Source organism: Equus caballus, chromosome 13 (genome assembly GCF_041296265.1).
Source record: "Equus caballus isolate H_3958 breed thoroughbred chromosome 13, TB-T2T, whole genome shotgun sequence".
Classification (NCBI taxonomy): domain Eukaryota; kingdom Metazoa; phylum Chordata; class Mammalia; order Perissodactyla; family Equidae; genus Equus; species Equus caballus.
The window spans coordinates 6,912,790-6,940,475 of record NC_091696.1 but is presented as its reverse complement, the minus strand read 5'-3'; the positions used below and the strand labels follow the sequence as shown (position 1 = coordinate 6,940,475).

The 27,686-nt window shown below is 46.7% G+C and overlaps 1 protein-coding gene and 1 long non-coding RNA gene across 51 annotated transcripts in view; one reads left to right on the top strand and one right to left on the bottom strand.

The window, feature by feature from the left end:
• The window catches only part of LOC138917070 (heparan sulfate glucosamine 3-O-sulfotransferase 4-like), a 103,288-nt gene that overhangs the window by 58,481 nt on the left and 17,121 nt on the right, over positions 1 to 27,686 (bottom strand). For 19 of the 50 annotated variants that reach the window (XM_070231455.1, XM_070231456.1, XM_070231453.1 and 16 more), the window contains exons 5-12: positions 23,844 to 23,938; positions 23,495 to 23,677; positions 21,375 to 21,852; positions 21,159 to 21,278; positions 19,321 to 19,526; positions 14,344 to 14,616; positions 1,639 to 1,794; positions 250 to 375 (exon numbers count right to left, since the gene is read on the bottom strand). The gene's annotated coding sequence lies outside the window, so the exon portion shown is untranslated. The remainder of the gene's footprint in view (positions 1 to 249; positions 376 to 1,638; positions 1,795 to 14,343; positions 14,617 to 19,320; positions 19,527 to 21,158; positions 21,279 to 21,374; positions 21,853 to 23,494; positions 23,678 to 23,843; positions 23,939 to 27,686) is intronic. The other 31 variants (XM_070231492.1, XM_070231488.1, XM_070231487.1 and 28 more) reach the window with 6 other exon arrangements.
• On the top strand, positions 3,032 to 9,349 carry LOC138917072 (uncharacterized). The gene is made up of 4 exons (XR_011424522.1): positions 3,032 to 3,266; positions 4,013 to 4,058; positions 4,657 to 4,717; positions 4,996 to 9,349. It is a non-coding gene; the product is annotated as an uncharacterized lncRNA (long non-coding RNA).

Below are 27,686 nucleotides of genomic sequence, written 5' to 3'. Positions count from 1 at the left end.
AAAATAAATTTCTATTGTTTAAGCCACCCTACGTGTGGCATTTTGTCATGGCAGCCCCAGCAAATGAATGCAACATCGGAAGCAAATAGGGCAGAATTGAACGTCTGTTCTTTCTGGGTATTGGGGCCGGAGATAGAGGTCATACTATGTACTCTTCTGCATATTTGAAATATTTCCATAATAGTTAAGAAAATAACAAGCACATCCCGAAAAAGAATAACCAGAGAGTAGAAATTTATGTGTGATTACCTTACAGGCCAAGGTGGGTTTCGCGTTGGGCAGGTGGTTCTCTTCCACAGGGTGTGTCAGTCACCCATGAATTCCCGTCTCTTGGCTCCGCCATTCCTGACGCCTGTATCATTGTCTGCAACCAATCTGCACAAGGAGAAAGAAGGAACACGGAGAAGACACACCTGCTTTCAAAAGTTCCAACCTGGAAATGGCACACAGCACTTCCACTCCCATTGCATTGGCTGAAACATAGTCACACGCCACACCTCACTGCAAGTTGCTGGGTGACTGCCTTCCTGGGCACCCAGGACAAGGATGTGGACAAACAGCCAGTAGTCCCACCCACAATGTCATCAGGTTGACCCTGGTCTTCATGCTGCTGCTCAGTCCACAGCGTGTCTGCCAGGCCTATGGTTAGGGTTTAGATATTTTACAAAGGCGCGGGGTTGGGGGTCATGGTTTGGGACTTCAAAGAGGAGGAAGCCAATTCACAAGGAGACAGAAAACCAAATGTTTGCTGGGCCATCTCTAAACAAATGAGAGAGAGCTTGTGTAAAATGGGCCCGGCTAGGTACCTTCTTCTCTACCACATCTGGAGTTCCCTACGTTGAAAGCTCCTTCCTGGAACAGGCCTTCTGTCTTAAATTCTTTTAGGCAGGTAGGGGTGAGGCCAAAGTTTCTTTCATATATAAATTTATAGAACTAAATAAATGAATTTAAATATAGATACAATGGATTATATATTCTATTATATAGCAATATTAATATATATTATATATACATATATATATATATATATATATATATATATATATATATATATAATCTCCTTGGTTCTCCAGAGAACCCTGACGAATACAGGAGGAGTTAATATTCTTTTATCGATGGCATTTACATTTAATCATTTGAAATTCTTAGTTATGACATTGTTATGGCTTGTAAGGAAGTGTCCTTTTCAGTGTTTCATTTAGAGGCCTCAAGATACCAATTTTAAAAAGTTTCCCATTTTATTTGCTTGGTTTGATAGGCTTTTTCCAATTGAGTGCACAGATAAACCAATTTAGGAATTTCAAAGGAGCCCCATTTAGGCCAGTGAAGCCTTAAATCACCCTGAGTAATCTGAGCCCAGTGGGACAAAAATCTACATGTAGAAGGTCTGTATTCTTTAAAGACAAAACCAGCAGGAGTCCCAGAGTGGGGCTGTTCTTTGGTGGTCCTCTTAGAAAATGGATTTCTCATTTGTATGAACTTACCAAAGGATCAAAGGCCCAAAAAAGGAGTGAAAGAAACAGAAGTTTCTAACAAAGCTGACAACGGAAGGATGGCCAGAACCAGTATCAAAGGACGCCTACAGAAAGAGTCTGGACCTCTACCAAAAATGCGAGGTCCAGGCCCAGGAGGACTTACCACCAGGAACCAGAGCCACCAGGAGGAGACGACAGAGCACAAAAGATTCTTTGCAGGCACCTTGCTTGTGTCTGTGAAGTGGCACCAGAATTGAAGGTCAGTAGCTAGGGATCCCACTTCTGTCACCATGTAAAGTCAGCAAATAAGAGGCATAAACTGCAAAAGAACCAAAAAGTTTATTTGGGGTCTCAAGAATTGCAATTCAGGAGATGTAGATTCGAGTAGAAGCTCAAATGTGCTCCTAGGAAGACAAAGGAGGCAGGGGTAGATAAAAGGAAAGGACACAGGCTTACAGAGGTCTACAGTGAACAGTTACTGACTGGTTCTGGCATGGGGTGAGCTGACTTGCCAGAACATAGTTGGTCCTAGGCAGACTGTCCCTTCTTGGAATGAGGAAACACTTCAAGATGTGACCTCTGCTGTCAGGTAAAGCTCAAAAGTTCAGTTAACATCTGGTGGTGGATGTGGTGTACAAGCATAAGCCCCACTTCCTTAATGGCCTCCCAGCTCCATTTTAGAAGCCTTGAAAATGGTACTCCATTTTGTCATTGTCATCCACCACAGTCACGCACCACGTAACAATATTAACGATGTTTCGGTCACTGATGGACCACATATATGACAGTGGTCCCATACGGGTAGCACCACATAGCCTAGGTGTGTAGTAGGCTCTACCACTTAGGTTTGTGTAAGTACACTGTGTGATGTTCACACAACAGTGAAAGTGCCTAATGATGCATTTCTCTAAACATTTCCCTTTCATTAAGTGAGGTACGCCTGTACTGATTTTAGTCTTGTGAGTGTTGAATAATGAATTACTCATTTCAATTATTTGAGTCAGCCCCACTGGCTGAAGATGGTAAAGGCTGACTGAAGCAAAAAACTAAAATTTGTTATTCAACATTCACAAAACCAAATGAGTACAGAAGAACTTTGAGTTCTATATCAGGGTTCATGTAAGGCAAAAACATTCTAAAGGAAAGATGGATTTGAGGACATATATGATTCTGAGTGTAAATGTCTGGGTACAAGCAAAAATTCCAGGGAGCATTTCAGACTTTCGAGGCAGTGGAATTGGTGAAACCAAAGTCAAGCTCTCCAAACAGTAAAGGGGGCCCAGGTAATATCTGGAGTACAGGTGGAACAGGCAGAAAATTTCATTAATGTAATTGTATGATTTCATGAACGGACAGAGTTGGAAAATAGGATGGCAGGGTAGGGCAGAGGGACCTGGAGGGCCCAGGATGGATGGAGAGATCAGCTGGGCTGGTGGGAGGAAGGGGCCATGGGCACACCCTCTTCATGTCCCCTCCCCCACCCTCTGAAACCCTTTGTGACTCTTCAGTGCTCTGTGATGCAGGCCTGGGATTATAGGCAAGTGCGGACACTCTCAGAGCTCAGTTGCCTCAGGCAGCCTTGCGATTCAGAAAATGGAGTTCAGTCAATGGAATGTTCTCTCATTTCTGAATAGCCATATGGAGTTGTTTTTGAGCATCTGCTCAACATTCTTAGATAGTGACTATAACCTCACCATCGTGTGTGGGTTGTGGTTGCTTCTTCTGTTCCTGTGCTTCCTGGTGGGGATTCCATCTTTACCAACCTTCTGGAAAACCAAAATCTACCAAAAGGTAAGGATCCCTGGGCAAGCCACCAACAGGGATTTTTTATTGTTGTTTCCATTTCTAGTCCCACATTTTTAAATGAGTTGGTCCAGAGAGACTCCTAAGATGGCAAGTCTGAATAGACGATAGAACATCATCCTTCTAGGGGAATAGGCCAGGCAGGACTAGGGGTTCAGCTGGGACTGTTTCCCATTTAAAACTCACAGACCATCTGGGTATGGTGGAGGATTCCCGGATAAAATCCCATCAGTGATTTCACGGCCCTGCATTAGGTTATTTAGAGAGTTTGGGATCTGTGTAGGAGAACACTGTTCCCAACACTGGATCACGAGTCACATTCCCATGACGGGCGTCATTCGACCAAACCATCCTTTGTATTGGGCAGATCAGGAGAGCAGGGCTGAGCCTCTGAGCAGACACTGGAGTGTGAGCTCTGTCCCAGGATACAGGGGCCTATCTGAGGAAGCACAGATGTGACTGGGGGCCTCAGAGTCTATGCCCGCCTTGAGCAGAGGACTTCTGACTGAGAAGATCAAGTGTGGACTCTAGCCAAAAATCCTCCTTCGAGGTTTTCAAAGAAGGAGAAATTGAAAGTATCTTATCACCTTTAGAAATTCAGAAAGGGAAAGAACACAAAGTGCTAGTAATAAAAATAGAGAGTGACATTAATCTTGGATGAATATCTGAGTTTCCTAGAGAGAGGAGCAAGCCAACTAAGTCCTCGCTCCTCATTCTTTTCTTTTTGTTCTCAGCGTCAGGGCAGAGCCAAGAGGAGAAGAAAAGGTGGAACATCAAGTGGTAAGGTTCCACCTATCCCACCTGAGCTCTCCAAGGGTGACCCTTCCTGTCCTCTCCATGAGGTCCCAGGTCCATGGTCTCTGAGGATGTCAGTCGCTAGATAGAGTCCCTCTCAGAAAATAGAGGCCTCAGAGGAAAGGCTCATGGGAAGGTAGTCAGAACCCGAGACATTTCTCAGATTCCTGCTCTGCCCAGCTCTGGGCATGAAGCAGTGATGGGCCTGGACAATGGGTGTTGCCCAGTGGGTTGCCGTGGGAGACGCCAAGAGTCAGAACTTCTGTGTCCTGACCTTGTGAAACTACGTTGACTTCCTGGATGATCAGACTCCTCTTTGAGGTAACCATTGACCTATGTTCCTCACATGGTGGTTTTGAACATCCCATGGGATAATGTATGTGACAGTACTTTATAAATGAAGCAACAAACACATGTGAACCTTATTAATATTATCATTGACCGTTTGACCACATCTACTGATTCTTGGGGCTTTCAGAGTTAATATCCCGTTAATATCCCAAGGGTCTCCCATAAAGGGACTCCCGTGTAACACCTATGCTTCTACCTTTATTACATGTAATTCACTCTTCTGGTTTCCCAGGTTGGAGAAACTACCAGAGGGAAACAGAGGAGAAAAGGAGGCTAATTTCTATTCTGAAAAGGTGACTAGTCTTTTCTTTCCTGATCCCTCTTTGACATGTTCTCTGCAATTCCAGGGATTCAGTACAGCCTGCAGTAGCCATGGGAGGGGTTTGCCATAGGAACGGGTATGTGAATGAAGGCCTTGGGGTGAGGGCTGCTGAGTGTATGGTGAAGTCATAGATGTGGGGCATTGTGAAGGGGCAGCAGGCTTCAGGTGGCCCCTCCCCTGACAGGCCAGCAGGTCCTCCTTTCCTTGTTCTGGTCCTGGCTACAGTTTTCTACTTCCTGTCTCCCGCAGGCCCCTAGGCCGGCCTCTCGATACCACCCGCATTCGTCAACTATTATGCCCAGACCCCTCCTGTGAGGTGTGTAATAGCACAACTGCTGAGATCAATCGGCTGCTGTTCCTGGAGGACCTGGAAGATGATACTGCCTCTGTGTCCTCTATGGCTTCCACAGCTTCTGGGACTGAGTCATCATTCACTCTGTCCTCTGCCTTCTCAGAAGTCCCTCCAGGAGACCTAACACCATCCCCTCCACCTGACCCTTCCCCACCGCCCCCCTCCGTTCTCTCACCTAACCCAATGACACCCTTAGCTGACTTTCTTTCACCCTCACCACCGGGTCACTCTATGCCACCAGAGCCTATTCCTCCCTTGGAGTCCAAATTCCCAGCAGACCATTCCCCACCCCAACCCCTTGCCCTTCCCCCTCTCCCACCACATGACACCCAGGCAACGGGTCCTATTCTCCAACCAGAGGCCACTCTGTCTCTGAATACGATCTTCTCTCTTGACCGCACCCTTTCCCAAGATATTAACCCCTTACCAGATTTGTCCCAGATAATGAATCCCAATGACTCACTGGCTTGTCATCACGCACCACCAAGCCTGTCTGTCTCACCACCGACAGACCACCCTTTAACTGTGACTCAATCTAAATCGGTTTCCATCTTATTGAAGTCTGTTCCAGAGAACTCATCTCCAGATAGCCCTGGTGGGTTGTCCACTTATGTCCCAACAATCAGAGGCACTGACCATTCAAGCCTGTCAATTTCAGAATTATCCTGGTGGCAAGCTTGTGCCAAAGACTTGTTCTTAGCACCTTCCACCTTGGCACCACGTGATTTTAATCGAGAGTTTCTTGCCCTCCATTCTCCAGAGTCCTCTCTGGAGAGACACCCTACAGCTAACCTTATAGAGCCTGGTAACCTCTCATTTCTCAGCCCTCATGTCCTGGCACTCCTGGAGAGACAAGTCCGAAAGAGGAGTGATTTCCTGATGTGGAAGGAAAAGGAGAAGGAGAAGGGCTCTTTTCCAAAAAAACTTAGGCCAGGCCACCAACTAACTCCTTCGGGGAAAATGTCAGAGTCAAATGCTGATGAGTGTGACTCAGCATTCTCCCTTCCTTTCTGGAGCAGTGCAGGCAAACCAAAGGAGCTGCACATGCATGAGCAGCCCCCATATCCTAAAATCTTGGAGGACCATTTACAGGAAAAATGTATGCAGCTCTTCTGGGGTCTCCCATCTCTGCACAGCGAGTCCTTGCCCTCTGCTATCCGTGACTCACGTGACTGCACCACAATCTTCCTTTTCAATACCATCTCAAATGCCTCCATGGGCCAAGAATCCCCAGTACCTCTCCATCGCCCACCTCCATCCTTGCCTGAGATCCAGCCCCAACCCTTGCCTCAAACCCTGCCCCAATCCCAGCCCCTACCTCTCACTCAGGTCAAGTCCCAGGCCCACCTTAAATCCCCACTCCCAATCCTACCATCTGGTCCTCTACCCCAGATAAGGATCTGTGGAGTGTGTTACCATAGACCCCCGGATGAATCAGAGTCTCTCACCTCATCTGAAATTCAACAACTGGAATGGAAAGTGTTGCAGAAGCAACAGGAAAGTTTGTGGGGTTCCCCCTCTGTAGTCCAAAGATCTCAGGAAGAATTTTGTTCTTCAGCTCCCAACTTTCCTTACCATCAGGCCTCCCAGGCCCATGCCTCCATCTCCACCCTTCCCGTAGAGTTTCCTCTCAGTGATGAGCTGAGGAAGAAACTGGAACATCACCTTCGAAAGAGGCTCATCCAACACCGGTGGGGCCTGCCCCGCAGGATCTGTGAGTGTCTGTCACTGATGATGCCTCCAAGAGATTTCTCAGAGATAGCTAAGTCAGAAAGCAATCGTGGACTCTCACGGATCTCGGTGAACAAAGATCTAAATGTTGGATTGAGCCAATCCAAAAGCTTCCATGAGAGGGGTTCAGAACTGCTTCAGGTAGAGAAGGAGATGGGGAAGGATCAGGGGCATAGCCCAGAGAACGGCCCAAAAGCTCATCTGTTGAGTGACCCAGAGAGCTCTTCAGATAAGGATCTGGCATATGACTCTGAGAAAGACCTAAATAGTCACATGGCAAGTCTGTCAGGGAAAGCTTCAAGGGCCTTGGAGGAAAGTCTAGATCAGAAACAACTTGAAAATGTCCTGAAAGCACATTTGAGCAAGAAGTTTGAGGAAATCAGTGAGGCTCGGCTCCCTGGGACGGTGCGCAGTTCATGGCATGCTAGCAAGCAGACATTGCTGCTTTCTGACAAATCCCGCACCCAAATAACTCAGAGGAGTTTGCCACCTTCAGTGGGTGGGGACTCCTCCCTGAATACCTTCCAGGAGCTTTGCTTCATTGATTCCAGTGCACAACAGATGATGGAAACCCATATTAAAAGTTTCCGTATGAGGATGGAGTGGGGCCTGCCCTGCAGGGTCCTTGAATCCATACAGGCGTTTAAATTGGAAGATGCTGCATCCCAGTCCTTGCCCTATTTCTACTGGCCCCCCTCAAATAACCCAACTTTGGAAGTCGACTCCAAATCCGAGGGCTTCGAGCCCCATAGAGGAAGCTCTAAATCTGTTCTTCAAGAAAAAGCAGAAACAACAAATTCAGCCCTGGTCCTGGATCGTCTTTGCCCTGCTACATCACCTATGGGCAGGGAAGGACAAGGGGTGCCGAGACAATCACCCTCTGGTATCAACCAAGAGATTGCAGAGGTTGTTCAGAGGAGTAAGGGTGCCAGGCAGACTCATCTGCCTGTCACATGTGGCATCACAGGCAAAACGAGTCAGAAATTTACTCAGCTAGGCAACAGATGCCCCCCAGAGCTGCCTGCAAGGCAAGCTGGTGCCAAACCTGAGACAAAAGATGAGAGAGTGAGTTCCAGTGATAGAAGAGAAGGGCGACAGGACAAAAAGATGAAGTCGGAACCCTTTTCCATGTACAACACGGCCAGGGACATATTCAGGGCCAAGGAGCTCAATGCTCTGCAGTCAAAAACTGGTAGTGTGTTGACAACCAGCAAGCCAGGAAGCTCCCAAATGATACGTGAGAATCACAGTAAAATAGAAATTACTGGGACCATTGAAAGCCCTGCACCAAAAAGACAAGTTCCCCAAGACCCAAAGTCATCGGATCTTAAGGAACATCTGTTTGGGGAATTAAAGTCAAAACTAGAGAAGAGGAATCAGAGCCAGGTCCAAGGCCAACACACTGACAGGGCCCCTGCCTCAGAGAGCTTGACTTACAAGGCCTCACTGACTCATGCCCACGGTGTCTCCAGTGGGGACATGGGAGCTTCCCAGGTGCTGCGTGTCCATCTGGAGGACAGTGGGATCAGCAGGCAGCAGCGGCAAGAGCCTTGGGTCCCTACGAAAGACCTAAAGAGGTCCGAGGATAAGAAATTCCCACCAGCTACAATGAGACTGAGCCCTCCGGGCCCCAACAAAGAAGAGCTTGGTGGAGGGGATGCAGGGTTGGGGACATCCCAACCTACAAGAAAGAGTTTCCCTACTCAGATCACAGCATCAGAGGAGACGCTTGGGAGCAAGTCTTCCCAGACCTCATCACAGAAGGCACAGCCTCCTCCTGAAAGTCTGTTCCGAAAAAAGATGAACCACATTTTTCAATGGCTTCGTCCTGGGACAAAAGGCAAAAAGCAAGAACATCCCCCGGAAAAGCGCCGCCCCATATCATCTGCACAGAGCAGAGGCCTGGTTAAAGAGAGAGCTGCCGTTACTGGGACCACCACGGCTCAGAAGACCAGGACGGTCCCTGGGAAGTTCCCAGTGGAGAAACTGGGGCAGCGGTGTGCAACAGAGGTCACCCGCCCTCAAGAGCCCCTTCCTTCCCTGAGGAAGTTTGTGAAAACTGAGCAGAAGGCAGAAGAGCAGGCCCAGGCAGAGCCCGTCCAGGGGCATCCTTCCAACTACAGGGCTCCCTCCTGTAAAGTGCCAAAGGCCAAGTCCTGCCACCAAGAAGTTGTCTTTGCTGGCCAGAATTATCCTACATGTTCTAGACGGATCAGAGACCACAACAGACACCCTCAGAAAGTCGTGGCGCTTAAAGATCAGCTATTGGATCAGAAGCGTCCCTTATCTGTGCCCCGCAGGGAGCATGTGCCCCATCCAAGCTCCACCTGCAGGCGTCAAGCCGGCCCAGGGGCCTCCAGCTGTTCTCACCACTGCTAAAGGCACTATGTTTAGGGATCCGTCTCTATGTCAACAGAAAACGCTTTTCCAGCGTTTCGAGAGCGGAAAATTTCCCACCACAAAATAATTCCTTCTCGTGGAGAATATTAATTCTCCCCAATAAATGATTCTCTAATAATAGTGATGTCTTTTCTGTGTCCTGTGTTGGGGGCATGGGTTTCAGGTAACTCAGGGCTTGTGCTTAGGGAAAAGGAGGAGTGAGTTCAGCTCTTACTGATTGCTTCCTCTGGCTTCCGAAAGGTCACCAGTGCTCTGCAGCTCTTGTTGACAAAGAGATATCACGTGCCCCCAAAAGCCCATTTCCTCCCTGATGAAGTTTGAGGAGGTGGGCTCTGCCTCCTGCCTCTTCGCTTAGCCTTAACGAAAGTGTAGAGCAGCCCACACCTTCCGCTCACTGAATGTTTTACATCCTTCAGAGAGTAGGGAAGACAGGTGTTCTCTATCCGAAGAGGGTCAAGAATAGGTATGCAATTCATAAAACAACAATGAAGAAAAAACAGTGGCTTCATCATGATTTAGAGGTCAGTGACCAGAGGACCCCACAGGGGGTGAACCCTGAATGGGATTTGGGGGTGGGGGAGGGTATTGCTGCAGTGGATCCTGGGCTGGTGGGGGAGGGGCTAGGAACAGCACAGACACTCCTTAAGAATCTGTCATGTGAGTCATATTAATGTGTTAGGGAAGAATACTTTAAACTTTACACTGAGGTTTCCCTACTGGAAAGGCACCTGGGGGAAGTGGTTCCCCTCTGTAGGTATTTCTTCAGACTGCCCAATGACATTTTGTTGCAGAGCAAAAGCATCACTCAGCTGCCAGTAGTAACAATGTTGACCAAGTAGCCACCTACCTCCCAGGATAAAATAAAGCTGAGAGTAAGGAAAAGATGACTTGGAGTAAGCCAGGAGGAAAGAAAAAATGAAGAGGGGAAAGAAGGACCTTGCTGGTAGAACAAAGCTTTATGCCACATCATCATCCATATGGTGACCCTGTCCTGTTCCCCCCGCCCCCTCCTCAATCTGATCCAGGCATCACCACCTTGAGGCTGATCCAGGCACTGCACAGCACACTGATGCCTTATTCCAAAAAGGCACTGGGCTGTTCTTTGAATACTAAACACTATCTGCAGGGAGGTCATCAGGCATGGCATCCCCCTCTTTGGGAAGGTGATCTTGCTGCCTTCCGTCCATCTATGCTTAACAGGAATATACAAGATCTTGCCCTTAATGTGTACAGTTCACCTATCAGGATGGAAGTGCCGCCTCTGATATTCACGGCCTCGGTGGAGCCATGGTTGGTCTCCCCCAGAACACCTGCAGCTCATGAACCAGAGGTGAGTCCCAGACTATGCACCAGGTTACAGATATATGGGGGTCTCACCATGGACTGCACACATACCCACCCTTACAATAGGGGTTTGGAGGAAAGGCAACTCCACTTAGACAGACTGGGACTCAAAAATTGGCTGAGTGTCAACTGGGGCAAAATTCAAAAAGCATTATGATGGTGAGCGTGAAATACATTAAGTTGTAGATGTCTAAGTAAAATAAAGATGGTTACAAGGGTGGAAAAATAAAATACCAATTTTGTTTTCTAAAAACAACATGATTTGAAAAATGGAAGGGAGGAGAAAAAGGGAAAAATAGAATAAAATGATTGTTCTGTAAGTAATAAGAGGGGGTCAAGACATAGGTGACAAACGAAATAAGACTCCAAGTAAGGGAAAGGAATTTGAGGTTTCCAAGCCCCTTGAGGGAAGCTCTAAAAGTTTTCAGGGAAATAAGGTGCAAACAACGAATTCAGTCCCCATCCTGGATCTTCCACTCCCTGCTACCTCATCTGTGGGCAACGAAGGACAGGGGGCCCTAAAACCATCCCACTCTGATAGCGACCAGGAGCTTGCCAAGGACATCCAGTCAATCGAGCATGGCAGACAGACTTCAGAGATCCTCACACACAGCTTTATAGACAAAGTGAGTCAGAGTAAGACTGCACTAGACAATAACAGATGCAGCCGAGAGGTGCCCACAAGGCAAGCTGGGGTTGGACATGTGCCAAGGGATGAGAATGTGAGTTCCAGTGATAGAGAGGACATGATTCAGGGCCAAAAGATGGTGGAGAAGAATTGAAAACATTTTTCCACGTCCACCATGAACTTCAGGGAGATAGTCAAGGCTGAGGAGCTGTGCGTTCTTACATCACAATCTTGTGACATCTTGACAACCAACAAGTTGGGAAGCTCCCAAATGGTAAATATCAATGTGAGCAAAGTAGAAACTACCCTGACCAGTGAATGTCCCTTACCAAAAATACCAGTTCCCCAAGATTCCAAGCCATCAGACATTAAAAAACAGCTCCTTACCAAGTTGAAGTTTCAATTGAAGAGCAAGGAACATAGCCAGCCTAAAGGCTCTCCCGCTGACATATCCCTTACTTCAGATAGCTTGCCTTCCGACTCCTCACTGACTCAGTCCCAGAGCGTCTCCAGTGGGGACATGGGAGCTTCCCAGGTGCTGCAAGTCCACTTGGAGGACAATGGGCATTGGCGGGAACCCTGGGCCTCTAAGCATGTCTCACGGAAATGCCAGGATAGGAATTTCCCACCAGCTGCAAAGACAGTGAGACCTCTGGATTCCAGAGCAGGAGAATGTGGAAGCGAGGATTCAGGAGTTGGGACGTCTAAAGCCAGAAAGAAGAGCCACTCTATTGAGGACAGAGAATTAGAGGGCACTTCCCCGTATCTGTCACAGAATGAACAGTTTCCTCCTGAAAGTTACTTCAGAAAAAAAATGAGGCAGTTTTTTCAGTGGATTAATTCCAAGAAAAAAATCACAGGGCAGGAAAGTCCCCAGCAAAAAGCCAAGTTCACGTCAACCTTTGCACCGCTCCGAGACCCAGCTCAAAGTGCAGCTCTCGTGAGCTGTGGGCCTCCTGAAGCTCATGAGCTCATGGCAGCCATCGGGAAGATCCTAGAGGAGAAACTGGCATGGAGATACGAACCTGAGGCTGCAGAGTTAAGTCAGCAGAAGGGGGAACTGCAGGCCCAGGTAGAGCCTGACGAGGGACATCCCTCCAACTACGGGGCTCTCTCTGACCCACAGCCAGGGGAATGGGCAAGGACCACATCCTGCAGCCAAGATGCTGTCCCTCCTGACAAGAGTTTTCGTACAAGGGTTAGACAGAAAAGAGACAGGATCAGACAGCCCTGGAAAGTTGTGGCCTTCAAGGACCAGCATTTATGCCAGAGTCAACCCCCTTCCCCACCCTAAAGGGAGTCTGTGCCCCATCCAAGACCCACCTGCATGCATGATGTATGCCACGTCCCTCCGGCCACCCTCACCTCTAATGAAAGCACTGTGTTCAGAGATCTGACTCTTCTATTCAAACAGGAAATGCTTCTCCAGCACTTCCAGGGAGGAAAAATGTCCCCAAAGAAATCATTCAGTCCTTGTTGAGAAAGCATTGCCATTTTCACGAGAACACATCCTCTGATGAGAACCATGGTTAGCACAACCAAGAATACTGATCGTCCTCAATAAATGTTTCTGCTAGGAGAGAGTAGCGTTCTCTGTGTGGTGCTTTGGGGGAGTGGGTTTGGGGTTCCCAGCGCTTATGCTCAGGGAAAGGAAGGAGGGAAGTCAGCTCTGACTGATTTCCTCTTTTGGTTTCTGCAAGATGACCAGTCCCTTGTAGGGGGCCTGACAGTGGCTTTCTCAGTTTTATCTTGGGTCCTGTATTTGACCTTACTCAGATGTCCTGTACTTAAAACACTTTACTTTTTCATAAAAAGTACAAAAAGTTTACTCTAAAAACTTCCGGGCCTTCTCAAAATGAGAAGAACCCTTCAAGTCCAGAAGTTGGCTCAACTTGTCTTTCCATCTGCTCCCTCACTATCCTGAACTATACACAGCTGCAGGGTGGGATGCGTTCCTCTGGAAGGATACAGCCAGAATTTCCCCTTGTTGCCTCAGAAAGTTTTGGAATTGGAAGTGTGGGGGTGTTTAGGCCCTGAGGTGAGTGGCAGGGGGAAATGTTGCTCTTGGATCTCTTGGTGAGGAATGAATGTCACCTGCTCCTAAGAGCCTTTCTCTCCCTCAGGAGGTCTGGGTGGTGGGCCGCGTCCCCACGCCTCAGCTGACCCTAACGAAAATGGGGGGCAGTTCACCCTTGCCCTTCCTCTACCCTTCCTGGAGCAGACGGGAGGAGAGACCTTGCAGCTCTGAAAAGGACCAGAGATATGAATCTTTTCCTGAAAACGGTAACTTACCTTCATTTAGAAAAAGTTGCTGATTCCTGAGTATCTCACAGGTGAGCAGTCAGTGCAGGTGTGCGTATGGGTGGGTTTTGCGATTGTGGACACTGGAGTGGCCAGGGCAGGGTCCAGGAACTGGGTGGGTCCCACCGAAGAATCTGTTATATGTGGGGTGGTAATCTGTCTGGAAGGCACATTCTGAGCTCAACAATGAGGTCTCCCTGCATGTGAGGACACCTCAAGGAAAGGGCAGAGATGCTCCCGAGGGAAACTTCCTCAGGATGCCCAGCTTGGTAGAATTATTGCAAGACCAAGAGATCACCTGGCTATCATTTGTAGGAATGGTCGTCAGGCAGCCACCCAGAATTTGGGGCAAAAGGAGACAACAAGTAGGGAAAAAGGAATGGTGGAGTGAGTGGAAAAGGAAAGAAAAAATGAGGAGGGGAAGAATGACCTTATCATCACTCCTCATGATCCCTGAGGGTCACTTCGAGCTCAAAATGTCCCTTCCAGACAGATTAACACCCCACATCCTGGCCATCCACTCCACCCAGCACTACCTTACCTAGGCCTCACCTCCTGGAGACTAATCAGGGCTGGGGGGAGCACAATGATACCACTGCAGCTAAGAGAACTTGGGATAGTCTTCGAGATTGAAGACAGTATCTCCAGGAATGTTGTCAAGGAGGTTGTCCTCTCATTTGGTGCCTGCCTTCCCAGCCATGCTACATCTTACACCAAGGTTACAGTAATTTAGGGGTGTGTTAGTTACTATATAACAAATACCCCAAAAGTTAGTGGCTAAAAAAACCAAGTATTTATTAATTCATAGTTTCTGTTGGTGAGGGATCTAGGCAAGGCCTACCTGGGTTCTCTGCTCCAAGGTCTCTCACAAGGCTGCAATTAAGGTGGCAGCTGGGGCTGGGGTCTCAGCTGAAGGCTTGACTGGGGAAATACACACTTCTTTGCTCACTTCTATAGCTGCTGGCTGGATGCAGTTCCTCAAGGCCTGTTGGACTGAGAGCCTCAATTCCTGGATGGCTGTTGGCTGGAGTTGGCTGGAGGCAACCTTCAGTTCCTTGTCATGTAGGCCTCTCCACCATGGCAGCTTGCTTCATCAAAGCCAGGAGAGAGTCTGCTAGCAAGACAGAAGTCACAATCTTGTAAACTAACGAGGGAAATGATATCCCATCACCTTTCCCTTATTCTATTAGTCAGAAGCAAATCACGAGGTCCAGCTTACACTCAAGGGGAGCAGATTATACAAGGGTGTGACTAGCATAAGAAGGGATCTTTGGAACCTTCTTAGAACTCTTCCTAACACAAGGGTTTCTTCTTGGACATCCCACTGAGTTCACTGAAGCAAAAGTGACCAAAGGGACCAAGTGGATCCTTGTGCTCATCCATATCCACGTCATCAAAGGTAAAGCTGTTTAATGGCTAAGCGGAGAAACGTCTGGTAAGAAAAACATCAAAGAGATTGAAGCATCCAAAGAAGCAGGGAAAGGTGGCATGGAGGTAAAGGCGGTGTGGGGTCATCATGAACGGTAAAGTGAAAGGAGCCCTTAGAACCACCTGCCTCACCACTGCCAGTATTCAGACTTAGAGGGGAGGAAAAATTAGGAGCAAGACGGCTCATCCTCACTCCGCCACCGTATCTCCACTCTGCTCTAGCTCCCCGACTATAGGCCTAAAGAAGAAACCTTCAGTTCCCATAGAGATAGCCAGGCTTATCGAGGAAGCAAACCCTACAGCTTGCAAGGTTTAACTTCTGCTCTTATTGATATATTTAATATAGCACATCCATCATTTCAAATTTGCTTCTCACAGCTTGAACATCAGAGAGAATGAATCACACAATCGATGGCAAAGCCAGTACTAGGGAATTCAGCATGTAGCTCCCATTCTGGGATGTTTTCCATGAACCCATTGCCAAAGAGCTTCTAACCAAGGGAGAGGTGGTGGCTCAAAAGGGCTGACTTACTGGCTGGGGTCACAAGACAAGTCATACCTGGTGCCCAGATATTTGCTTCTATTCAGAGAAACACTGGATGAGGCAACGAGACAGAATTTGCACACTCAGCACATCTAGGCAGTGAACTGTCCAAATGAGGGGACAGTACCACCCAGGAGTGATCCCACACTCTTGTTCTGCTTCTAGTACTGTTTTCCTTTTTCCCAGATTCCAGTTCCTATGGGAAAGCAGGACTCTTACCAAAAGAAGGAAAACGTATTAGCTGAACAGTGACTGGAGAGATGAGGAGGAATTTCTCTAGAAACAGATTTCATGGGCTTGCTGCTTATACCCAGAGATCAGTGCTGTGCAGCTTGGGGGGTGTGGGGGGTGGGGGTGGGGGTCTCATTTACATGGTACTCTGTGGCACCTGAAGAATTTTCAGTGACATAGAATGTGATGGGAATGGGTTACCTGAATTTTTATACCCTCAAGCCCACACTCCAAACCTAATGTCAGGGCGAATAAAATGCATGAATTGACTGGTACCTTGATGTGGCTTGGGTATGGGAACCCCAGATCTCAGCTTCAGGCACTGTGAATTTCTCTGGTACCAGGTGCTGCCTAAGGGAATCAGCTTTCTTGAGGCAGCCTTCACATGGATTAACACTCAGAACTGTGCCGTAATCTGCAGCCACAATGAAGGGGCCCAGGCTATGAGAAGGGGCTCTTCTCTCTCTTTTTTTTTTTTAAAAGATTGGCACCTGAGCTAACAACTGTTGCCAATCTTCTCCTTCTTTTTTTCTCCACAAATCCCCTCAGTACATAGTTGTATATTTCAGTTGTGGGTCCCTCTAGTTGTGGCATGTGGGACGCCGCCTCAATGTGGCCTGAGGAGCAGTGCCACGTCCACACCCAGGATCCGAACCAGTGAAACCCTGGGCCGCCAATGCGGAGCGTGCGAACTTAACCACTTGGCCACGGGGCTGGCCCCGGGGCTCCTCTTGAGGCCTTTCCTCTGGAACTTCCATTGGCCCTGGATCAGAGCCTAATTTAGGTTATTTTCCTGGGGTCACAAGGACACGTTTGGTCTTCCTTAGGGAGGCCAAGTGGAAGCTCAGAGATTTGTGGAGGCTGCCTCCCTATCTCTCCCAGGAGACTCGGGGTCTGTTCCTTCCTTCTATGGGGGCCAGGAGGTAGAGAAGGAACTGAGTATTATGCAAGTTTAGCAATGCTTCACTGTGGGAGGGGGTTGGGCTGACAAGAGTAGGTAATTTTCCTTTGCAGGGATTCTTGCCCAGCTTGAGGCAACCTTCATTTGAAGCAGGATAATGCTGTTTCTACCCTCCACCTGAGGGGATTCCAGAAGGAATAAAAGTTACCTTTCCTCATTTGTCTTACAGGAAGTTCTGGGCTTCTGGGTTCAGGAGTTATTAATGGCTTTCATGTTTCCTGAACCCAAGCAGAAGTTGTGAGATACCTGTTGTACAGTCCTGTCCAGACCCTCATGTGGGAGGAGACTTTAGCTGGCTGCTCCAAGGAGAGAGGAGATAGGGGTTGACACAAGTGCTGGGGTGAGAGAAGGAGAGTTGCCTAAAGGTAGCAGTGGCTCCAAGACCCTGAGAATCAGGATGTAGAGATGAGTCCCTTAGGTGGACGGGTTCTGTGTGGAAGTCCTCTAGGAGACAGCACAATGTTTTAAGGGATGAAGTGATGATGCTGAGATGACTAATCATCAAGCCCCATCATCTTGAGAGCTGTCGCAAGACACGGCATTGCTCACACTTAGCACAGAGGCTGTGCAGCCACTGGCCTTTCAATGGGCCTGAAGGGCTTGGGCAATGAAAGTCCCAGGGGCAACCAAGATGGACTCAAGATCACAGGCTCTTACCTACATATTTCATGGTGAATACTTAACTAAATAGGCAAAAAGTTCCCATTAATGACTACTATTGTGTATCTTCCTACCCTTGAAAATGGGGTCTTTGAGCCAGATTTAATTTAGAAAAATTAAGTACTCCTTATTGTACTTCAATGTTGTGGAACAAATTTATGCTTTTTATGTATATTATCCCATTTAAACTTTACAATGCTTTGAAGTAGGTTTCTTTACCCTCTTTTATAGAAGGGCACGACCTGAAGGACAGAGAAGGTAATATATATTCAGAGTGCTAGCACAGAAGAGGGAGCCAGGGATGGAGAGCCCCCTTACGCTGTGAGGGATTCTTTGGATGTAAATGATGGCAAGCGCAATTCAACTGACTTTAAAAACAGGATCTGTTGACTCAGGCACCTGAAAAAGCTCTGGGAGTAAGGCTGCCCTCACGCAGGAGGATTCATATTGGGGCTCAGCTGATGTCATCAAGTTTCAGTTTCTATCCATTTCTCTGCTCTAGATTCTGGACTGGCTACCTTGTAAGTCTGTCTGGCAAGTTCGTAGCTACATCTTCCAAACTAAAAGCGCAGCTAAAAATGGGTTGTTTCTCCCACTAGTCCCTTCAGAAGTCCCACTGTGCCTTATTGTTTCCTGTTGGGTCACATGCCCATCCCTGACCAATCACTGTTGCCAAAAGCATGGACCAATCTTTTTGGCCAAGCCTGACTTCAATGCCCTCCTTTAAAGTAAGAGCGTTAGTGATAAACAACTCCACTTGACATGGACTGAAACTGACAACGGGGTTAGATCCCCAGAGGGCAAAAGAAGGACTATTTTTAGAAGGTGAGTGAATGCTGAGTGTCAAAATAAAAACAAAAACAAAACGGATGTCTACTTCAACCCTCTCTCTCACCACCCCATTTCTGCCTTCTTGTCCAGAGTCATGCCATGGACTGAAGGTTAGAGTTAGAGGAAATGCCAGTTCTGTGGACAGGAAAGGAACTCAAAGGGGAAGGAATCAATCAGAGGCCCCAACATCCATGCAGATAGACCATCCAATGATCTGATCTCTCACTGTCTGCTCCTTCTCATCTTAGAGTCCTTTACCTTCATTCCAGTTCAGTTATGGCCATATCCTAGAACTTATCACCAGCAACACTTGTGTGTTCTGAAAAAATACAGTCTGACATTCCTCCCTTTATCCTCTCAGCTTATGCCCTCAGCATGCTAATGCCTCAACCTATTCAGGAACTACAAGCCACTCTATACTTTCCCCTACTTACCTGACAACCTTTGTCTTCATTACCTCCCTCTCCAAGGAAAACTTCATGGGGCATCACTTAATCCTAAACCTAAATATACTGCTCTGCTCTAAACAGCCTACCCCCTTCTTTCATTCGTCCTGCCTAGCAAAATCCAACTCTGCCTGTTTTAGAACTGCCTTCAAATAAGGGTCTGCTTCCTCTTGGATAAAATCACACAAGTGTGTTTGTGCCCCATAAACTTCTGTTCTACATCTGTTGCTCAGCTCCACCACTGCCTCAGAATCCAGTCATTCCTCCTGTGTTACCATGTGCCAGACGCTCTTCCAAGCACTTGGGACACCCAGTGGAGGCAACAAACAGAGGCCCTGTCTCGGGGGAGCTTCTGTGATTGTTTTCTCAGTCAACTCGCTTGCCTAAGTTCTCAAAACAATTCCACTTTCCTACACCTTGTCCACACTCCTCGCTCATTGATCATATGTGCTGGACCACCAGAGGGAAACAGAGAAGTCATCAGATGGGAACTTTTCTTCATAAACACTTCAAAACAAAACAAAACCAAAACCAAAATGAGATCCTCCATCTCTTCTTTCCTCCTTCCTTCCCACCATACTGAAAGGTTTCCCTCAATGCTTTCCTTAATCCTCCCAACCTGGGATCTGCCCACCCTTTCCAAGTCACAACACTTTCACATGTGTGGACTATCTGCCTTAATTATCTACTTTTCCAGAGGACCAAGACTACATTTACCTCATCACAGCTGGAAACACCAAGCAGAGCTCAGAATCCTCTGGAGGAATACATTGGCAATGGGAGGGATCTATGGGGAGGTCCTGCCCAGCATGCTCTGGGGCGGGGCCACGTCCGGGGGCAGGGCCTGAGAGACTCTGAGAGCCTGTTTGGCTTCTTGAGGGCGACGGCACTAGCAACACGGCCAGACATCTCACCTCAGGCTTCTGGAAGATATGAGTTGAGATTTAATTCAAAGACAGGTTCTGAGGAAGGTTTCTGGATGCCTGAGTGACCTTCCCCACTGCCCAGCCTGAAGGATCCTTTCCTCCATCTGCCATTTCCATTACGGTGGGCAGGCCCCTGGGCCCCCAAACTCTCACTCCAGGCCCAGCCTGAGAAGGCGCTCAGAGGCCTGGGGGCGGGCTGTGCCTGCCCAACACCACCCCCTTTGACGATGGCACTCTTAGGAACTCCACCAAGGTGAGAATAGTAATAAATAGAGTAACAACATTGACAACTGTTAAGGCTTCACCTTACACTGGCTGCCTGGCCTTGCACAAGTAGCCTGAGTCTCAGATCTCATCTATTATGTGCAGATACTGACGTGTACTGATAGGGTTGGTCCTCGGAACTGGAATGAATGAGTAAAGAGTTTTGAACAGTGTTTACCTAACACTAGAAGTTTAATATGTGCTACCCATTATTATCACTCATTTAAAATGCTAGGCCTCCTCTTTATTATTTTAGAAGTATCAATTTACCACTCATTCATTCTTCCTTCCTTCAGAATGAATTTATTTAGTACCTAACATGTGCCAGACACTATGCCAGGCTCTGGAATACAATGGTAAGCAAAAAGGTAGAGTCTCTGCCTTCATGGATCTTACAGTCTAGAGGGGAGATCAGGCAGAAATTAATCATACAAGATTGTGTAAATGTCCCATGTTACATTCTATGAAGGGTTCATGAGCTGGTTGTCGGTGCCAAGGGAGTTTAAAACATGGGGATTTGGCCTAACCAAGGAGAAGAGGGTCTTCCTCACCCACCCCTCAGGAGCTGATAAGGCTTAAGAGGTAAAAGGTGAGTAGGAGACAACTTGGCAAAGCAGGGAGGGAGAAGTGTTCCAGGCAGAGGAATCTGGGTGATGAGAGCAGGGAGAGTGAGGAGGGAGGAACGTGATGCAGCAAGAAGAGGGTAAAGCGTGGGAGGCACCGATTAAGCAGAGTTCTCTGGGCCAAATGAACTAGTTAAGTCTTTGGAGCAATGGGGAGCCAGGGGAAATTTTTAAGTTAGGATTTCTTTATATGTGTAGGGTATTCAGATTTTAGTTGTATTATTTGAGTTTCCAAAAGATTACTGTGAATTAATACTGTGAATTAATGAATTACAGTGATTTAATGTGAAGAATGCTTTGGATGGGGTAAACAGGATGTGAGAGACCAGTGAGAAGGCCACTGCAGTAATCTACGAGAGAAATGATGTCAGCATGGACCACAATGGTGGTGACCAAAGTGGAGTAACGTGGACGGATGTGAGTGGCATGACTTCATTAATTCTAATAAGACGGAACATTTTTCCTTTTGTTTCACTCCAGTGCCCAAGAGGTACAGGTTGGTGCAAGATGTGGGGTCTTTTATAGAGTTGGACAAGTCAGCAGACACGAAACATTTGAAAAGGCTGCTTGAACTGCTGACTAGCCAAAATCAAAGAGGAAGTTGACCTTCAACCCTTTGTTTTATTCCAGCTGCAGAAGTCATTTTCAGTTACTCTCTGACTCAAGTAAACACCACTCCCTGTCACCTTATCCCTTTGAGGGTTGGTTCACTTCTACATTTTCACTGGGACATGATTCTCACCGACAGTAGAAAGTTCGGCACCCAGACCTGCAGATGTGAAGACACTTGCTCCTCTCTCGAACTATTAGTGCTTCTGGGAAACACGTCCCAGTGCCAAACTGTCCTGGTCCTGAAATGACCCTGTTATTTGGGGAGGTAGTAAAGGAAATTACATGTGTTAAACCCCGAGCGGCACTCTCTTTGGACATCGAAAGGTGTAAATGATAAAATACTTACTAGACTTAAAGACCAGGGAGTAAACGGGGGGCTGGATGCTGCCCAGACTCTGTGTGTCAGCAAAACATATCTGAGCTCAGCGAAGTAATCCAGGACCAAGTGTTTTCCTCAGTGGAATAATTAGACAACAGAGGTGGGCAATTTAGAAAAGATAACTTCTTCTGTCCATGCTTTAGAATTTCTATTACAAACAAAACCCAATCCTTAGCAAGATTTAAGAGCATGGGACAAAGACTACTAGATGTTGAACTGCTGGGAGTGGAGCCCACGTTTTACTTATCTTTGTATCCAAGCACACCCGCAGTGCTTGCCACAAGGCAGATACTCAGTGAATGTTGGGTGGATCAAGGATTCCTCTGTCTTTTCATGGGGTATTTATATGGTATGGGAATTCAGTCATTTTTTGCCCCACTAGGTAGAGATGGATGCTTTCTGTTCTCCATGTTTACTTTGAACACCATTTAGCTACAGGGATGTTCTAAAATGAAATAATAAGGAAACCAGCTTTAATACGATTTTATATATACAGACAGATACACTTTCTGACCACGTGCAGATATGAATGCTCTCCCTGGAAGATGCTTTTGTAACCTAAATTGCACTAGAATGAGGTTAGAGATGGGGAAGAAAGGGAAAGTAAGGCAAAGCTCACAGCTTAATTTCTAGACAGGATTGCTGCTTTAAAAATGAATTTCAGGTGCTTCTTGGCATACTTGGCCCAAGCACTGGAGATTTAACAGTGATTTGTGATTTGGTGTGACCCAGAACATGGCCCAATGGTCCTCTATCCTTTGAAGCCGTCAGTCTGTTTTCTTGATTGCTGTTCTGGACTTTCTCACCGTCACTAACCATCAGGGCCCCATTCCTTCTGCTCTGTCCTAGTGGAACAGTCCCTTGACCTTCATTCTCCCACTACTCTAGTCTCGACTTCTCCTTGTTGCCAGATTACTCTATTATTGCTTCTCAAATTGTGGTTCCCAGACCAGCAGCATTAGCATTGCCTGGGAACTTATTAGAAATGCAGATTCTCGGGCCTCACTCTGGACCTACTCAAGAAGAAACTTTGATGTGGGGCCCAGCAATTTTAACAAGCAAGGTAATCTCCAAGGTGAGAACCACTGCTGTACGTAAAGCTCAGTTCTGAGCATATCACCCCTTTGCCCAATACCCTTTATTGCTTTCCTGCCGACAACCACATGAGTGTGTGTGTGTGTGTGTGTGTGTGTGTGTGTGTGTGTGTGTCTGTGTGTCTGTGCGCGCCCTTCTATCCAAGGCCTTCTGCAATCAAGCGCCAGCTCAGGTGTCCCCACGCAGGGAGGTGTGTTCCACAGTCATCCTAATGGGTCACCTGTTCTTCCCTCTGCTCTCCTGCCGCCTCTCTCTGTTAATGTTGGGTCCTCTGCTATAAATACCCACCTCCTCCCTCTCCTTGGAGAAACCTTACTCATTCTTTAAGGCTCACTTAAAAATTAATATTTATCTAAGGAATCCATACCTGTGCCTTTAAAACCAAATAGTACTGAAGGCTTTATAAAGAACCACGGCAGGCCCTCCCCCACCTCACAACCCCAATCCTTCCTATCCCCCCAGTTCCATTCCCCATGGAAACCACTTGAGCCGTTTCTATCATAGTTGTTCTGGTGTTTACCTCTATTTATATAACTAATACGCAAATACTTGTATTTAAAAGTAATTTAAAAATATTAGACACTAACTTCTTGCCGTGGTAGATAAAATTTGAGTAAGTAAAATTGCAGGTGGATGAAATTTGGTCGACACCCCATTCCCCTCTTCACTCTTCTCAATCTTTCCTCACTTAAATCTTTATTCATGCAAAGTTCATCTTGGCATGGAAGGTGACCCCTTTCCTGGAACGTGTTCAGAGACTGCTCCTCCCCTGCTCCCACAGAGCTGTGTATCTCTCTTAGTGCACTGTCCCCCTTGCCCTTCCACGTTTGTATGTATGTGTCTCCCATTCCCACCAGCTTGTAAGAGCCAGAAAAGTCTAATCCGTCTTTTACTTTCCCAGAATCCTCCCAGGGCAAAGCACAGGGCCTGGGATATAGCACACACTGAGCAAACGTGGCCAATTTAACCGTAAAGTAAAATATCTGCCTGACCTTTGAAGCTTGCTGGTGTGACAGCAGTACTTGGAATGAGTCTTCCCGTTCCAATGTGGTTTTCCAACATTATTGTGGGAAATAGTAAACTGGAGTCAGGAGACTTGAGCCACACCACCTTCTTGGTGACTTCTTTTAAGACCTTGGGGAAGGCACTTAATGGTTTTGCTTCCGTTTTTTCATCTATAAAGTGGCAACAATAATATCTATGGACAGAGTTGTAGGGAGGACCAAATACAACAGCACAGGTTATCGGGTATAAGGCGTTACATTGATTCCTTATGTTTAAAACAAAAAGGCAAACCATTTTCTGGTAGCACATAGGGCTATAATGAACATTAAAACCAACCTTTAAATAGAAAACTTTATTTTTAGATGATCCAGGGGGTCTTTCTTCCAAGATCAGCCTAAGATTTTTTCGGAGGAAACTGTATTCTCATTGTCCTGAAATTTGAAGCAAGAAAACTCAATCGTTTAAGACCATTTGCCTATTCTTACTTGTTGATGAGAAGTCACGACTACTGCCACCCTTTTAGCCTCTGAAGGAATTGTAAGCTTTGTCTTGATTTGATGGCTCAAAAATAAAATCTACCAAAGGTACGTTTTCTAAGCCTCGTCTGGCTCTACCCATTAGAAAAGTGTGAGCTACTGTTCTATCAAAACTAATTATATTTTAAATCTACAACCAAGTCTCAATTACCAAGGTTAATGGGACTACATACATACATAATTCTCTCTTACATTTATCCAGTGTTTTTAACTTCTTCAAAGCACTTTTCACTGTACTGCATATATAAAACAGATGCATTTTTTTAAATCCACAAATAAGGTAAAAAATAAATCTTCAGATCAATAATTTCAACTTTGTACCTGTCAAAAGCTATTAGAACTTGCAAAATTGTCTAATAGGACTTTCATTGCCCTACTCTCCTCTCGACCCCTCTCAACTAAGGCCAGAAAAGACCGAAAGATCTGGAGGAATCTCCAGAGGAGAGGAAGCCAGAGAGGGAAGGAAGCCAAGGACCTGGGCCATCCACAGCCTGGATCATTAGCTCCAGCGTAATTGAGAATAACTGACTGTATGTGTGACTATGGCCAGAAAATCCAGAAAGAGATAAAAAGGCAAAGAAAATGACGTGTGAGTAACAGTATTTACAGGGTCTGTCTTTGTCATTCTCTCAACAAGCATTACTGAGTGCCTACTGTAATGACAGGTGCTTTCAACAAAGAGGATGGACACAGCATGAACAACCCAGGCAAGACTGCTATTTTCATAGTGATGACCTTCCTGAGTGGTGCAGACAGACAACAAACACAAAGACACACAACTTCACATAAACGAGATAACTTCAGGTGGCACTAAGCTCTGTGGAGTCCATAAACACAGGAATGTGATAGAGCCTTGGGGAAGGGATGCTGTTGTCGATAAGGTTGCCAGGGAAGGCCTCAGGGTATCGGAGCTGCAATCTGTGAGAAGAGCCCACCCTGTGCAGGTCTGCAAACCAGATGATGGAATGAGTGAACTCGCCAAGTATGCTAGAGGGAGAGGGGTCCAGGCCAGTTTCAAGGGTTTCCAGGAAAGTCACTGTTCTGTGGTTATTCACTTTGTGTCCTTTTAGGGATATTACTAAAACCTCTCCAGGACCCCGGATTTATTGCCTCTACAATGCGGGTTGCTAACACTGATCACCTGGACAGGGGAGCGCTGAGAAATAATGGGTAAACAATTGTGAGGAGCCACATAAATGCTAAATAATGCTCATGGTAATAAGCTTTTATTAAAGTCAGCACCTTGATAGGCAGCTCACAATCGGATACCTTGGCAAATGTGTAAATTGACGTGGCTGCTCCCTGTGCACACCAGCACCATCCTTTAAAACAGAAAAAAATAAATGAGCCTATGGTCATGATATTCGAAGTAGTTAGTGATCAAACAACTGTCTGGAGAGAAAGCTGGTGTGTGAAGTGTACAATGGGAGCAGGAAGATAACGGCACATCACAGCCCAGCTCACGCAGAGGATAACTCATGAATTGACTGGATGCTTGCTGGTGCACACACCATCCGCTCCAGGGTGGTACTCTAACCCCGTCAGGACTAGGTGCTGCCACCAAAAGGCCCAGCAGACAGGAAGGGGAGTGAGAAGGAGCCAGAACAGAAGCATCTCTGGCAGCAGCCCTCTCTGGCCCTCTTGGCCTTGGAAAGCCACCCCTGGGGGAGGAATGAGCAGCCAGCACCAAGGGCCCTACCTTGGAAGGGCACCAAGGAAGTGGTGGGGGGTGTGAGGGAGGAGGGATGAGCATTGCATTTCTCCCTACGAGAACGAAATATGCCAACGCCAGGAGAGACTTCAGTTGTCGTTATAACTGAGCCTCCCCACACAGAGATATGAGTCCACCCCTTAGAAGCAAATCTTCCTCCCCCAAAACCTCCCCCCAAAATATAACATTAACATCACAAAAAATGAATTCTTTTTTGTGGGTCCTACCATCTCTTTGATATAAATACACAAGTGCCTAAACATTCTTTCCCATCTCCCATCCCACATCGGCAATCAGATTGTGACACACACACACACACACACACAAGCACATGCTCACACAAATACCACACACACCCAATTCCTTTGTTAAGCCCTGGCTCAGCTATTATAAGGTACCTGTGGAGTGTAGGTCACATAGTAGAAAAGTTTAAATTACTGTTGCTTCTACTCTGAAAAGCAGACAGGAAGAAAAGACAATAAAAAAGAAAACACTTATTTTAAGGCTGATACTAAACACTCTACTCCACGTTCACTGAGGTCAATTTCCCACTGTGGGATGGGGAGAATCGAGATGATCTCTGAGGTGCTATGAACCCACAGTGCAGACTTCACGTTTTGAGGCTTGACTAGAAACGACGGGGACGTGAAAAAGAACATGGCGAGATAATCCTAGTCTTCAGGAAATTATGGTTTAAACTGGGCTGGAGAAAGACCAAGATCCTCAAAAAAATCTAAGTGATTTTAACCAAATGGAGTAATTTTAAAATGTTAAATACACTGGGATATCATATTAAAAGTATTCTGGGAGAGCATGCCGCATGGGACATGGTAAGTGCTGAATTTCCTGCTGCTAAGGGAGGCATTCCTATCTGCCAGTGTCTCATGCTGCTCAGACCTGAACCATTCATTTAGGTAGACCATTTGTCCAAGTGCGTCATTTCCCAAAATAGCCAATGGAGGACTCCAGGGAGAACTGTCCTGAGGAGATGTGGTCATCCTCAAGGCCAAATCAGTCTAGACTAAGATGGTTCTTAGCAAGACTGCCCAAAGGGCTTCTAGACTTTGTTTGGTAAGTGTTAATGCCTTGGTAACAATGGACTGTTGACAAGGTGGGAGATAATGTCAGAAGGAAGGAAGGTATCCGCTCACATCTTTTGCTTTTAACTTAAGTTAACCCATAAAATCCATTATCAAACCCCAAGGAATGCTCCCAATTATTGTCTTGGACCCTTCATTTTGCTTTGCTTTGTTTTTCTTTTTTTCAACTCTCTATTTCTGTTTTTACCTGGCACTGACTTGCTTGACTCCTCTTCTCCCCTCAGCTTCTGGCTCTGTGCTCCCCCTTTAGACTTGATGAGTAATTTTGGTTTTCCTGCTTTTCACCTTTGGCACCCCTTCAAAAATGGGTTAGGTTTATCTTCTGGCTCTTTCTACTTCTGACTGCTTGGAAGTTTGGATCATACTTAGCCAAGTTTTGATCCCAGGACCTTTCCCTGGCTTTGACCTGTCTCAGTGGCATCTGTGCTGGGCTTGACTCCTCCAGGTGAGGGCGTCGGCAAGAGGGAGGATCAAGCAAAGATCAAGCAAGGAAACAGGAAGAATACCTGGCTCAGCTTAAACTGTGCAGGGCACTGAGGCCTTGCTGGCCGTCCAGTCTCTGCCTCCTTCTTCCTCTGCTGCTTTCATTCCCTCCCGTCTCTGACTTTCAATTTTTATTAAGTTTCCACCTTCTGACTGCTCAATCCTCTTCTAGCATCCCTTTGTAAGATTGAAATGGGAGTGGGAGTGATATCCATTAGCCAAAATAAGTTCCATAGCTGGGAGAAACTGCTGAATCTCTGGTGTCTTTATAGCACTTATCAAATCCCAATTAACCATATTAGTTGGCAAACTGCTCTGGCTTCCCAGGGGGTCAGCTGGTAGGTGAGTC